Source organism: Pectinophora gossypiella, chromosome 20, assembly GCF_024362695.1.
Source record: "Pectinophora gossypiella chromosome 20, ilPecGoss1.1, whole genome shotgun sequence".
NCBI lineage: Eukaryota > Metazoa > Arthropoda > Insecta > Lepidoptera > Gelechiidae > Pectinophora > Pectinophora gossypiella.
Genome location: NC_065423.1, coordinates 11,928,976 through 11,945,386, shown reverse-complemented (window position 1 = coordinate 11,945,386; position 16,411 = coordinate 11,928,976). Strand labels below are relative to the sequence as shown.

Sequence of the window (16,411 nt, the reverse complement as noted above, 5' to 3'; positions counted from 1 at the left end):
CTAAACTAAATTCGAAATCATTGGTATAACGAATTTAGTAAGAACATACTTACATATAATTTCCTACAGGAGTAAAGACTATGGAATTCCATTTGCTTCGATCCTGACACACTTCTCTTGCTTCCTCCATGCTCCACATTGATCAGTCGTTTCATACACGCACGCCGGTTCAGAGTAGATCGTACTGAATCTTATCTAAGGACATCTTCAATTAGGTCAATGTATGTCCTTCTAGGTCTTTCTCTGTCAACCCTACTACCAACCTTCGCTTTACATACTGCTTTCGTAATCCTATTACCCTTCATCCGTTCTACGTGTCCAAACCACTATATTGTATCGTCTTTTTTTTATCGTCGTTTCCCATTTAGTAAAAATAATGTCCCAAAAACATTTTGATTTATACAAACCCTACAGTTACTTTAAAACGGGATTTAAACTCGCCACATTGTAGACAGAGGTAATTAACAAATACCCCCGAATAGATTTATGGTAGATACGTTTTAAGCATATTTTAGTCAGGTAAATAGATTGATTGACGGCAAATCCTAAACCCTAATAGCATTTGTACGTTTTGAATTATATTCCTCGTGTAAAATATTTGGCTATTTAATTACATTTGGCCTCGCGATCATGAGCTCATCGCTTAACCACAGAGGTCGTTGTGAGTTTCAGACCACAATGCCTAATGAGGGACATTTTAGACCACATCCCTTAAAAAAATATTTGGCGCTGTACAATTTTAGCTTCGTTTAACCTTCTAATTTCATGGATAACAGACATGTAGACCTATGCATATTTTGTCTTTGATTTTGGGTATAAATAATGACCCTTTTTACAACATAACTTCGACCCATTAATTATTCTAATCAAAATAAAAAGCAGCAATATAGGTAGCAACATAAATCTATACATATGCTGATTTAAATATCAAGTAAGTAACAATTATTTTTACACTTGAATAATTATGTACCCGAGCAAGAAGAAAATAGGTAATTATCACGTTAAAAGTGCTTTGAACGTGTCCTGGAAAGTTCTATATTTTTTTCTAGCAGAAAAGGATAAGTAACTTAATGTAATGTTTTTGCCTCTTTACCACTTTTCCTCGAAGGACGTAATATACGATCCCGACGACCCAATTACTCTAGCCATAAAGGCATCCAATGATCCAATCAGCTCGCGACACCAAACACTTCAGGACCCCGATACCGACCCCGCCGGCGTGGTCGACGATTTCCCTCATTCAGCGCTTATCGCTATCGACCCACTAGGGACGATTAATTCTTTCAAATATTTTTCCTCTCAGACGACGCCCTGAGCCGAGGTTCGCGCCCAACTGGGCACCCTCAGGCCAGATGTCTTAAACATTGTACCGGGTGAGAGCCTTCAGCGCTCCCCATTTGTCCGGCCAAGTAGTTAATGCCATCTGCGGCAAATCTACAATAAGTCACGTCAAAAAAAAAAACAAGCTATTACTTAATATGAACTTCCCGAGCTATAAAAGCAATGTGGATTCCATCCCGAAGCAAGTTACAACAAAATTCAACTTAAATTGTTACTTAATCAAGAACAAAACAAAAGCGTTATAAACCATCACTGAGTGAGGGAAGCCAAGTTTTAGTATTCATTAAATTTAATTTAAATCCACATTATTCTTAAACGACTGTATTAAATTTTATAGTGTTACAAATCAAAGGGGATTCCCGGGAAGCTTGCGATGTTGACAAATAATGTTGGGAATTTCAATTATAATTCGTTAATTAATTTTGTGCGTCTCTTACAGAACTTACACAGTATTTATTATTATTTTATTTATTTATTTGGTCAACCAACGGCAAGTACACTGATACATACATACATAAACTCACGCCTATTTCCCACCGGGGTAAGCAGAGACTATAGAACTCCATTTGCTTCGATCCTGACACACTTCTCTTGCTTCCTCCACATTCATCAATCGCTTCACACACGCACGCCGGTTCACAGTAGACCGTATTAAACACACGCACACGCACACGCACACGCACAATAATGAGCCAAGGTTCGCGCCCAACTGGACACCCTCAGGCCTGTTTTAAACTTTGTACCGGGTAAGAGCCTTCAGCGCTACCCATTTGTCCGGCCAAGTAGTTAATGCCATCTGCGGTAAATCTAAAAGAACACGCGTCAGGGCTATCAAATTTTACGAATCACCAATATAATTTTCCATCACATATATTGAACACGTACTTGTTGCTCGGATCCGAAGCACCATATCCTATACTTCAAATGAAGTTTGACATTCCTGACAAATTGGATAGATGGATAATGTAATAAATGATGGTGGAATGACCAGAGGAAAAAATGAACCGGAAATGTAAGGAAAACCTCTTAAGGAATATTAGGTCGGATGATAAGCATATTTGCACAGAACTTTTTACATAGAGGTATCAAGTTTGAGTTGCAGATTGGCCAAATACTGGTTTGGTCAAATAGTCGACTGGGCGATTCGGTTATTATAATATTAGTGATTATCTAGAACGTATGAATGAATGGGACTGTCTTTGAACTAATATTAGGCAATAAATATTACCAAATTAATGTAGACGACAGGTCGACATGGCAATTCTCTAGTGACGTGACGTTTTCAATATCGATATATTTTTATTATGTATGTAACAAAATGTGAATAAAATAATACCTCGTTTTCATTTAAGTTAATATTTATTCATCTGAATCATCTAACGTATCGCTACAAAAAATTAAAGAATCTTCGTCACTGGTATCTCCGACTTTTATAATAAAATCTTCCATTTCATTTTCCATTCCCATGTCTTTTTCCCAATATTCATTTTCAAGGTTCTTGACATATTTTTCGAAATTGCTCCAGTTTTCTGCCGTGACTGACAAAATTGCATTCGTTGTTATCTCTTTAAGCTTTGTCAAACACAAATCGCTCTTTATGTTGTGTTCCCTGACGAAGCGTTTAACGGCGGCCCAGGCTAATTCAATAGGATTTAAATCGCACATATATGGAGGTAATCTAATAATATCATGACCACGTCCTTTAATAGTAATAAATTATGTGAGCGAGATTATAATCGATAAACGCGGTCGATACGGACTCGTGCGACACTAAGACTAAGACGCCGCGGGGACTGTGCGGGTGTGCGGGGCGACCCCGCCTCCGCGGCTCACCTCATGCCCCGATTGCCATGTCGACCTGTCGTCAACAGTACCTACTAAATTGTATAATAATATTAAATGTTTAAAAAAAAAGATCGTCTAGGGAGTTGTTCCGAGGTTTTTCTTGCAGCTTCTTTTCCCTGGCCACACAGGTTGTGTTAAACTCCTGGTTCATAAGATATCGCCTCATTAAAACCCCTGTAAGTTATAAAAGGCGCGATCGTTGAAAAGATTCCCTCCTTTATTAGATTTATAGTGGGATAAGTTTTCTCTTGTTAACTTATAAAGGTTACGTCTTACAGTTTTCGGTCCCTTGAGCATTAATGTCCCGTGAAATGTTCTAGTTTTATTGCTGCATAACGATTTTTTAACGGCCTCTGTGGTCCAGTGGCTGAGCGTTGGGCTCACGATCCGGAGATGTAAGGTTCGAATCCTGGTGAGAACAAATCACAAAAAAATCACTTAGTAATCCCTACTTTGGTTATGACATTACAGGCTGATCACCTGATTGTCAGATAGTAAAATGATCCGTGCTTCGGAAGGCACGTTAAGCCGTTGGTCCCGGTTACTACTTACTGATGTAAGTGTGGAATCGTTACATGAGCCATATCAGGGGCCTTTGGCGACTCAATAATACCTTCGTTCTCATAATATTAATAACCCTGACACCAGTTTTGCTGAAGTTGGTAATCCTTACGATACCACCTCATAACCCTTACATTAGAATAAGAAAAATAACGGTTTTGGATTTTTAGACGTCAGCTCCGCTTGCAGTAGCGCAGCTTGGTGGAGTATGCTTCATAGGTACCCATGAAATGTTGTTAAAGGGTTTTCAATATTGATTTCGTATTCATGTTTGGATTATAAATTATTATGACATGGTTAGCGGTATTTTTTGTAACACCCGAGTTTAGGATTTCAAAAAGCTTCAGGCTTCAGGTTTAACTTCAGGGACGCGAAGGCTCCCCGTCCCTTTCCTTTTCAGCGGATTACAAAATGACAGATATAACTTAAAGTAAAATTACAAGGTGTCTGCAGGAATCGGGGCCATTGTATAGGCCTTAGTTGCTTGAATTAAATAAATAAATAAAAAGCCACTCGAATGGTTGTCACTTGGGACGTTACGGTTTTTCTCACGTTCTTCCCTACTCAGAGTTGCCTATTCAAATGTTTCCTATTCGAATGAGAAAATTAACTTTAGCATTCATAACAAATACTGTTATGTGACATCATCAATAAAAGCGGTCTTTCGTATTCGTTTCGAAACTAAGTCAAAAACGAGTGAGATTGATTCTTGATCATCTGACTTGCGTCTATTTAAATTTGCCTGATAAACATTTTATAATTTATCTTTGACCGAGTCGAATACCCTATCATGCAAGTAATAGTGAAAGCAAATTGTATCTTTGTACTACCTCTTATAATTAACAGCACATGTTCAAAGGAACACATTCGTATGAAGCAGAATGCCGCCGGCGTGAGTGGAGCATAGTTTACGTTTTAGCGTTTCATTTTGTACATTTCTCTGTGTTGAGAAAATGTGCTGGAATTCGCATTGTGTTAGTTGAACTCGTCTTGGGCTTTGATACATTTAGCTCTTGTATCCGATTCTAAGGGAAACCAAACGCACGGGTATGTAGAAACTATGGAATGCCATTTGCTTTGATCCTGACACGCTTCTCTTGCTCCCTCCATTCATCAAACGCTGGTTCAGAGTAGATCGTACTAAACCATTTCTAATGACATCTCCAATTTGGTCAATGTACATCCTTCTAGGTCTTCCTCTGTCAGCCCTACCACCAACCTTCGCTTAATATATACTGCTTTCTTTATTTTTGTTTTATGTATGCGTGTGTTATGTGTGTGCGGATGAAGGATAAAATAATTGCGAAAGCGGTATATAAAGCGAAAGTTGATGGTAGGGCTGGCAGAGGAAGACCTAGAAGGACTTACATTGACCAAATTGGAGATGTCCTTAGAAAAGGTTTAAAACGATCTACTCTGAACTGGCGTGCGTATATGAAGCGATTGATGAATGTGGAGGAAGCAAGAGAAGTGTGTCAGAATCGAAGCAAATGGATTTCTATAGTCTCTGCTTACCCCGGTGGGAAATAGGCGCGAGTTTATGTATGTATGTATGTGAACAAAAATATGACAGCCAAAAGCCGAATTTGAATGGTTGATAATATTTATCCACATTAAAGTAGATAAAATATACCTCTAGAAGGTTATGAAAAACCAAGTGTTCCCAGCCTTATAATATTGCGATCGAGAGTCTCAGGAAGTTCTCTCTTGAGGAAAAAAAATGCTAAGTGCGAGTGTTGGTAGCGTGATGAAGGTTCCTTACAGAATTCTGCAGAGGGTCTACGCTAGCACTTCCTATTAGCGTTAAAACCAGTAGAAAAATAAAAATGTATGGAAAGTAGACAACAGATGGACTACGGCTGTTATTGAATAGTGGCCAAGGAATGGTATGCGATATCGAGGCAGACCACCAGCCCGGTCGTCGGAAGACATTGCATAACCCGATTACTCTAGCCATAAAGGCAACCAATCACCTCGCGACACCAAACACTTTAGGACCCCGATACCGATCCCGCCGGCGTGGTCGACGACTTCCCTCAATCAGCGCTTATCGCTATCGATTCACTAGGGTCGATTAATTGTTTCAAATATTTTTCCTCTCAGACGACGCCCTGAGCCGAGGTTCGCGCCCAACTGGGCACCCTCAGGCCTGTTGTCTTAAAACGTTGTACCGGGTGAGAGCCTTCAGCGCTCCCCATTTGTCCGGCCAAGTATTTAATGCCACCTGCGGCAAATCTACGGCTAATATAAGTAAAGTCAAAAAAAAAGGATGACATTGTGAGGTACGCCGGAAAGCAATGGATGAGACTTGCACAGGACCGGAAAGGATGCCGTGAAAGAGAGGAGGCCTATAGCCAGCAGTGGGAGGATACAGACTGAGTAGATAGATGGAAAATAGAACCGAGAATCACCTCACATTAGCTTGTGTCAACGCCAAATAATACCTACCTTACCTACTTTTTTCTACACATTTTTTTTTTGTTTTTTATTAGCAGTAAAGACGGTACCCTAAAATAGAAATACATTCAACGCGAATAAGTTTGCCAGTAACAGTAGCCCCGATTCCTGTAGACAAATCCTAATTTTATTTTAAGTTATACCTGTCATTTTCTTATCCGCCGAAAAAGAAAGGGACGGATGATTGTCAACTCTGTTCGAATTCGAATCAAATAGGCATCTCGCTCATATGCAACCCGTTTGACCGTGTTTTTTCTTTCTTTCTTTTAACCATTGGTAAAAATTGCCTATTGCTATTACCTAGTAGGTAATTGGTGAGGAGCTCGGTGGCGCAGCGGTAAACGCGCTCGGTCTGCGATTGTTGAAGTTAAACAACTTTCGCAAAGGCCGGCCATAGGATGGGTGACCACAAAAAAAAAGTTTTCATCTCGAGCTCCTCCGTGCTTCGGATGGCACGTTAAGCCGTTGGTCCCGGCTGCATTAGCAGTCTTTAATAACCATCAATCCGCACTGGGCCCGCGTGATGGTTTAAGGCCCGATTTCCCTATCCATCCATAGGGAAGGCCCGTGCCCCAGCAGTGGGGACGTTAATGGGCTGATGATGATGAATTGGTAAAAACATCATCTACCTAGCATTATCCCGTTTTTGACAGGATCCGCTTACCTAACCTGAACATTTGACAAGTCCGGTTTTTTACAGAAGCGGCTACGTGTCTGACCTTCCGATCTCTATTTATGTTTTTGGTAAAAACATTCATTACATAAACATAATTAATCTTTATAAGTCCCACTACTAGGAACGGGCCTAATAACAGCTTATTTTTAGTACTAATATTACGTATATTTCTGGATAATACTCCAGTCTAATATTGTGAGGGTTTAGTTATTTTTCTTTTCCATGCGGAACCTTAAGACGCGCTCACATAATTTTTCTTTCTCGCAATATGACGCAATAAATATTACAGACTGTCTTTAAGGGTATGCTTTTATCCTTATTTTATTTCTTATTCCTTATAATCCTATAGAAGATATTCCTTTTTTTTTAAATGAAAATTGATTGCGAAGAGTTTTTCTTGGCGAGCTCATTGTTTGTTCGGTAAATTATTGTTGTTTTAGGATAATTTGTTGGTAAAGACCAAGAAGATTTTACATGGAATAGATTAAGGAGAAGGCGAACGTCGTGTCTTGTAAGGACGTGAAAGAATTGGCCTTTGATAGACAAGAATGGAGAATGCTACACCGACAAGAGTTGTTTTTTTTGACAAATTGGTATTAACTACTTGGCCGGTCAAATGGGGAGCGCTGACGGTTCTCACCCGGTACGCGAACCTCGGCTCAGGGCGTCGTCTGAGAGGAAAATATTTGAAGGACTTAATCGATCCTAGCGGGTCGATAGCGATAAGCGCTGAATCAGGGAAATCGTCGACCACACCGGCGGGGTCGGTATCGCGGTCCTGAAACCGACAAGAGCGTAGCTCTTAAGAGCCACATTAGTGATGATGTGGTTGTTTGGGTTATTGCAGCGTGACACTCGTTTGTTCCTTTTTTGTAAAATAATAGTGTCCGTAAGTTGATGGTAGGTCTGGCAGAGGAAGACCTAGAAGGACTTAACATTGACCAAATTGGAGATGTCCTTAGAAAAGGTTTAGTACGATCTACTCTGAACCGGCGTGCGTGTATGAAACGATTGATGAATGTGGAGGAAGCAAGAGAAGTGTGTCAGGATCGAATGGAATTCTATAGTCTGTTGCTATTCAAAATTCTAGATTAAGTAAATTCAATTCATCTTTTTTGGGGTTATGTATACGTTTTTACAATAACATACCAGATAATATTTTAAATTTGTCAGAGAATACATTTTAAAGCTCATGTGAAGCTTACTTTATGTAAAAAAGCTTATTATAAGATTAATGATTACCTAAATGATAAAAATGACTGGTATTTAATGTGTTCCTCTAGTTATTAAATAACTTGTAAAGTATACCCTCATTGATTTAAAAGATGTGTTACTGTTGCAGTTTCTTGCCATTTCTTCTCCTAAGCCATAACACCTTGCGAAATAGCGTAAACTCAAAAATGTTACATTGACCTTCAATAAGTTTATCCATGATGATTACGTTGAATAAATGATTCTGATTCTTTTTCGACGTATTTTAAGTTGAAATGGTGCTCAATAATTGCTGCTGACCTAGTGCCGCGCCGCCTAGTGCCTGGCACTAGACATCTGCGGCTCCGGATTCGACTCTTGGTCAAGCCAGTTTAGGATAGAAAATTTCTAAACTTTGTCTGACTCGAATTTGGATGTCTCATTAATGAATGAGAATAGAATAAGAATAAGAATAAAATAAATTTATTGCCAGTAACAATTACATTTGCTATAAGTACTAGGTAATTTTGAATATTACGAATACGGGCAAAAGGACATGGCTCACCTTGTGCTGTGATGGAGCCATGCTATGGCGCCATCCAGCGCTGGTTTTCAGTCATTTCCTCGTCCTGGGATATTGTGCGGAAGTAATTGTCATCGAGGGCTATAGGACATTTAAATGGAAATATACAGCAGTTTTAGGTAGAAAAAACAATAACATCAAAAGACAATCAAATAAAATTATAAGTAAGTAGGTACTCTTGAGTGTGTGTGTGTGTGTGTTTGTGTGTGTGTGTGTGTGTGTGTGTGTGTGTGTGTGTGTGTGTGTGTGTGTGTGTGTGTGTGTGTGTGTGTGTGTGTGTGTAACTATTTTAACAGTAATATAATGAATGGGGTTAGTATTTTATCAAAAGTGATGTTTTAACTTGAGCATTTTCCAGTAGGAGTGTTTCAATTTTTCTGCAGTTAATTGTTTTTTTAATAGGGCTGATTTATAATTAGTTTTAAAACAATTTAGAAAGTTAAGGGGGGTTAAAAGGCCATATCGAAGCAATTCATCTAAAAAATCAATATTGCAATTTGACATTTGTGTGCATTGCGTGCTTTTTATTTCTTCAAGTATGCAAATATGTGCACTATACGACTCATCATGATTATCATCATCATCAAGGCGACAATTTGATCATTATGCAGCTAACTCGTGTACAAACATGTTTAGACTTGTTAGACATGTTTAGCGCTTAACCAGATGGTAAACATTTGCTTTATCGCCTATAATGTGCTAGAATAGCTTTTGTGTGACAATGTTTTACCTTTGTGTGAGTTTATGTGACATTCCAAAGTATACAGGGCGTTGTAAAACTCATTCACGTAATATACAGGGGGATAGTGACATCGTAATGAAAACTTCGAGGGATGATTGAATTTTCCGTCGCAATTTTTTTTTAATTATTTTAAATTCTATACCTTTACGACGGAAAATTCCACTTGACATCAACTCAGAATCAAAGTCTGAATTATATTTCAAAGTTTTTGTGACGTTGTCACTTACTGTATAATAATTGTATTAACAAAAGGAGAGACATAAAACAAAACAGTGAACTACCTAAATTTAAATGAAATACACCTAACCATGAGCTGCAATGACTTTACGATTGAATTTACTGAATTATGATCGTGGTGGCTATGGATGTCAACTGCATTTTGTTTTGTTAAAGCGAGCCATTCAGAGAATTTTCCTATCACTTAAAAAATAATAAAAAAAAACATTCGACATCACATTATATTTCGGTATGAAAAAAAAACACATAAATGTGGGATAGTTTAATATTTTACCTTTCTGATTTTGGCTGTACTATGTTTAGGCTTTGCGTAAACAAAAGAAACATAAAATTTAAAAAGTAAAATGTCAAGAGGAACTTCCTCTCTCTGGTAATATGAACTGAAGTCGGTGTATAAGGCATAATCCAATTTAAAATAAAATACAGTGTTCGAACGTTTTTATTTTCTTGCCAATTATCCCACAAAATTATGGGGGCTCGTCCGGGATGTGAGAAAACATCGAGTTCGTGTATTTTATGAAGATTTACAAAGAAACCAATATCAAGAATCGAAGACGTGACTCGGCAAATTCGACTGTTTTACCGACGGAGTGCGGGAGCGAGAACTCAAGAAAATCGCCTGTCTCTGTCTAGTCTCTGTGGCACCTGCGGCTCACCATACTGTTTTACCGACCGTGCTGTCAAAATCAATTGACGTCTAAGAATTTGACTTTGACAAGACTGGACGAATGCTTCGGGACGCGATAGGTACAAAACAAAGTCGAATCGAATGCTGCGGGACGCGGAATGAACTAAAGATAAAATTTTACGGGATGTTTTAAGAAAGTTGATTGGAATCATACGGAATACACTTTTTATCAAGAGTTAAGACTTTAGAAGACTATTTTACGACTTTTAAGACTGAAGAAAGACTTCATTTAAGTGTAAAATGACGAAATTTGGAAGAGATTGTGTTGAAGAAGATTTATTTCATAAAGAAGAAAAGATGATTTCTAAAGATTCTCAATCTAGTGCACCCCGTATATCATTTAACGACTTAGAAAAATCTACGACGCCATTCACCGGAGATGACACCTACCACGTAGAAACATTTATTAAAGATTTTGAAGAAATAGCTTCCATAATGAAATGGAGTGAAGTTGAAAAGCTTATCTATGGGAAAAGACTACTCACTGGAACTGCTAGACTGTTTTTAAGATCTTTGGGAAGTATCAAGTCATGGGATAATTTAAAAGATGAACTGATCGAAGAATTTGGCCGCAAACTAAACAGTGCAATAATTCACAAACAATTGGCTGCACGTAAGATGAAACAAAGCGAGACTTATCAACAGTATTTTTTAACTATGAAAGAAATATCGATGCAAGGTACTATTGAAGATGAAGCCTTGATGGAGTACATCATTGATGGTATTAGAGATTCTGAAACTAATAAAACAATTCTATATGGAGCTACGACTATGAAAGAATTTCGAAAGAAGCTGGAACTTTATAGTGAGATGAAGAAGAAGTCTACTCCAGGTACGTCGAGTTTTACTAGAACTTCTAATGCACCTGTATCTAAGATGAAAAAGGAAAACAATCAAAGAACAAATAAAGTACGTTGTTATAACTGCGGTGACCTTGGACATCAGACACCAAATTGTAGTAAAGGAATAAAATGTTTCAAATGTAATGAATTTGGACATAAATCAAATGAGTGTCCAAAAAACTCTAAGAAGACACTTAAAATAGAAGATAAAGATACGAAGAATACTTTTACACCTTATAAAAACCTGAAGATTAATGGAGTTGAAGTCAAAGCCCTGATTGATACCGGGAGTGATGTAAATCTGATTAAAATGAGTTACTTTCGTAAAGTAAATAGCAATGAGCTGAATTTCAATCCGAATAACGTTGTACGCTTGGCTGGAATTACAGAACATGAAATTATGACTAAAGGATCATTTGAAGCTAAAATCCAAAGCGATGACTGCTATTTTGGAGCAACTATGCACGTGGTTGAAGATAGTTCCTTACCTGTTGACATTATACTCGGCAACCCAATACTCAACGAAGTTGAAGTAAATTTTGCTACGGATGGTATTCACACGAAGAAGATACTGCACCTCACGATGATGGATGTTGAAGAAGACGACACGCTCAATATAAGCGAAATTACATTTTCTGGAAAAATTAAAGAGATGATTAATAACTATGATCCAAATAATAAAAAAAAGGAATCAAGTGTTGAACTAAAGATTATACTCACCGATGATAATCCGATCTACCAGAATCCACGAAGACTATCTCCGCTAGAACTGGATGTTGTAACTAAACAAATTGGCGAATGGCTCTCCGATGGCATAATTACTGCAAGCAAGTCTGACTTTGCAAGCCCAATCGTTTTAGCAAAAAAGAAAAATGGAACTTATCGTCTCTGTGTAGATTTCAGACGACTAAACAAAAAGATTATCAAAGAGAGATTCCCTCTACCCCTAATCGAGGATCAAATCGATCGACTGAAACATGCCAGATTTTTTACGTCACTTGATCTAAAGAATGGATTCCTACATGTGAACGTTAACAAAGAAAGCCGAAAGTACACCTCATTCGTGACTCCTCGAGGTCAGTACGAGTTTCTGAAAATGCCATTTGGCTTATCTACAGCTCCTTCAGTTTTTCAAAGATTTGTCAATGACGTATTTCAAGATATAATTCAAGATGGTACAGCTTTAGCTTACCTTGATGATCTTATCATACCATCCATTACAGAAGAAGAAGGAATAGAAAAATTACAGAGAGTATTCAAAAGAGCGGAAGACTATGGATTACTGTTTAACTGGGACAAATGTTACTTTTTGAAGAAAGAAATCACTTACCTTGGATACATTGTTCGGGAAGGTGAAGTGAGACCATCAGAAGAAAAGATAGCTGCAGTAGCAAACTTTCAGAAACCACAGAACATAAAGTCATTACAATCCTTCTTAGGACTCACGGGATATTTCAGAAAGTTTATTATGAATTACTCCATTATAGCTAAGCCTTTAACTGATCTACTTAAAAAGGATTCTTTATACAAGTTTGACATTAACTGTGAGAAAGCATTTAATGAACTAAAGAATATTCTATGCACATCTCCAGTGTTAAGAATTTATGACCCTGATTTAGAAACGGAAGTTCACACCGATGCTAGTTGTGAAGGATATGGGGCAGTTTTGCTACAGAAAAACCCAAAAGATAACAAGCTGCATCCAGTTCTGTACATGAGTAAAAAGACATCACCCGCTGAGAAAAAATATCATAGCTATCACTTAGAAATTCTGGCTATTGTTCAAGCTATAAAGAAGTTTAGAGTCTACCTGCTTGGAATCCGTTTTAAGATTGTAACTGACTGTTCAGCTTTAACCATGACGCTACAAAAGAAAGATTTACCACCAAGAGTGGCACGATGGGCCCTGTTGCTTGAAGAGTATGATTATACCATTGAACATAGACCTGGAATGAGAATGAAACATGCTGATGCACTTAGTAGATACCCCATTAAAAATGTCAATATACTTACAGAAACAACAGCTCGGATAAGGAATGCTCAAGACGAAGACCTGAAAATAAAATTGCTAAAGAGAACATTAGAAAGAGAACCCTATGAAGATTATGTTTTGGAAACTGGAATTGTTTGGAAAATTAAGAATGGAACGAAACTACTTGTTGTACCAAAAAAGATGGAAAACGAAATCATAAGGAAAAATCACGGAAAGGGACACTTTGGAGTAACGAAGACTGAAGAACTGATTGCTAGAGAATATTACATTGAAAACCTGAAAGAGAAAATTAAGATGACTATAGACAATTGCGTGGAATGCATTCTGATTTCACATAAAAAAGGAAAGAAAGAAGGCTATCTAAACCCTATTGAGAAGGGAGATGCTCCGTTGTCTACTTACCACATTGATCATCTTGGACCTCTAGCATCAACAAATAAAAACTATAAATACTTACTTACCATAGTTGACGGTTTTACAAAATTCACCTGGATTTACCCAACAAAGACAACGACGACAGAAGAAGTTTTAGGCAAACTGAAAATACTACAACAAACATTTGGTTCCCCAAACCAAATAATCTCAGATCGCAATGCTTCCTTCACCTCGAATGCCTTTGAAGAATACTGTAATGCTGAGAATATTATTCATCACACTATCACGACTGGTCAACCAAGAGGGAACGGACAGGTTGAGCGTATCCACCAAATAATAATTAACGTTTTGAGCAAACTATCAAAAGATGACCCCACCAAATGGTATCGCCATGTTAGTGCTGTACAAAGATGTATAAACAGTACCTATCAGAGAAGTATTCAGATGACACCGTTTGAATTATTAACTGGTGTGAAGATGAAGGATAAAGAAGACCAAATATTAAAACTAATTGAAGAAGAAAACATACAAAATTTCAACGAAAATAGAGAAAATTTGAGAAAAAAGGCCAAAGAAAACATACAAAAGATACAAGAGGAAAATAAACAAAATTACAACAAGAAAAGAAGACAAGCTATACAATACGAAGTTGGAGACCTAGTGGCTATAAAAAGAACTCAATTTGTACAAGGATACAAGCTATATCCCAAGTATCTAGGACCATACGAAGTTGTAAAGAAAAAAAGGAATGATCGATACGACTTAAAGAAGATTGGCCATGATGAAGGACCTATCAACACTTCGAGTTCAGCCGATATGATGAAACCCTGGATTCCACACTCATCCGAGACGGATGAATTATAGGATGGCCGTGTGGGATAGTTTAATATTTTACCTTTCTGATTTTGGCTGTACTATGTTTAGGCTTTGCGTAAACAAAAGAAACATAAAATTTAAAAAGTAAAATGTCAAGAGGAACTTCCTCTCTCTGGTAATATGAACTGAAGTCGGTGTATAAGGCATAATCCAATTTAAAATAAAATACAGTGTTCGAACGTTTTTATTTTCTTGCCAATTATCCCACATAAATATTGTGAAAAAATAAATAGTAACCGGCACATTGTTAATACACGCCTACCACACTCGGAATAAAAATAAAGTTGCTTAAGTAAATATTTTAATAACCGCCTGGGAGCCAAAATTAGGTAGTCAAATTACTGAAATTTTATTAAGTACAATATATATATTTACGAATATTTGGGCGCTGTGCCGGGATATTTTCTTGCAGCTTTTCTTCCGTTATACCCACAGGTTGTGAAGCTGCGGTAGTTTTAGGGTGGATAAGATGTTCGGCCAAATATAGATAATCTAAGAAGGATGCGTAAGCTACGCGATAACTCACAAAAGAATTGAGTGAGGTGAGTTTTCAAGTTTTCAGCCGTGTATGTTTTCAATCCCAGCATGAGAGGTAGGGTTCGAAGAACATACTTCCACTCAACGCTATCTTTTGCCGCCTCATCATACATAACACCATAATAATTATCTTCTTCTTCTATCGTGTGGGTTATGAGGTGTATTACCAACTTCATCATAATATAAATGGTCTTTCACTGGGTCAAAGATAAATTATAAAATGCTCATCTAGAAACATAAGCCAGTTTAAGATCTCATTTTACTTATTAACTTATTGTCGAATTGTTAATGATTTCGATAGCTCACGACTGTAAATCCAAAAGGTTGCCTTGTCGGGTTGTGAGCACTTTAAAAGATGGAAAAGGGAAACGGACTCACGTGTGATGAGGCTCTGAACTTCCCTTGGCTGGAATGCTGTTCCTGAGGGGCGCCCCTTTTTACTTGTTCACGGTGAAGTTTAGAAGCTGGTGATGGCCACTTAGGTAGTTTTTTTTATGATTTATAACACATAATAATGTCCGTACGCACACTTGAAGCCGCCATCGGAAGATAGCGAAATGGCTCGTTGGACGAATGAATGGATGTATGGGAATGGATATAGGAAGAGCGGGAGATTTCAAGTGCTAACTGATAATTGATTGCTTTATCACGAATTTTATTAATGATTTAAGTAACAATGAGTACGATGTTTGACCGCTTTTATTGATCACGTCACAGGACAGTATTACCATACTAACTCCAAAGAGAACTTTCGTTTTGACGTTTCGTAAAGATTACCTCATTTGTCTAGGTTGTCAATATTATGTACATCCCTACAAGAAAAATCATTAGGGGCCATGCTGGCAGCACTCAATCCTCGTTTAAAAACAGGAGGCAGCATTTGTTTGCAAATCAAAAGCCAATATCGACCCCGATCAATATAAGCTTCAGCATATTTGCATAATAGGATTTTGTTTGGTCGCCAACTCGCAAATAGTAAGGTTTTGTTGGAAAGTACGTAAATACTGGCCTATGGTGTATGGATTGAAAGGGGACTGTATATTGGCCCTTTCTTCCCTATGGTAATGGCAGACTTTGTAAAGCTGGGTTTGGGATCCTGTTTGCACTTACCCCGGCAACAAAGATTGCGACAGTGCGTAGAATCTTTGGTGCCGAAATTTCTTGGAAATTTATCGAAGGCTTCGGTAAACCCTTGTTATATTTAGAAGTTATATTACTTAAATCTAAATAAAGATTTCATCTATCTTATCTTTATAATAAATGAAGACCTGGTCGAAAAGACCACATAATAAACTCACGTCCGAAATTCCTAATGGGGTAGATAGAGCCTTAAGTAATCAAAAACAACCTGCTACTGTTGATACGAAGTCTTAGACGAGAAGGATCAGTCAAAGATAAATTATGAAATTCTGATTACTAAATAAAGACAGATCTAAAGGTGACAAAAACATTTTCTGTTTTATATTT

The 16,411-nt window shown here is 37.6% G+C and overlaps 1 protein-coding gene across 4 annotated transcripts in view; it reads right to left on the bottom strand.

Moving 5' to 3' along the window:
- The window catches only part of LOC126376243 (TWiK family of potassium channels protein 9-like), a 406,126-nt gene that overhangs the window by 144,626 nt on the left and 245,089 nt on the right, over positions 1-16,411 (bottom strand). The gene's annotated exons all lie outside the window — the stretch shown is intronic.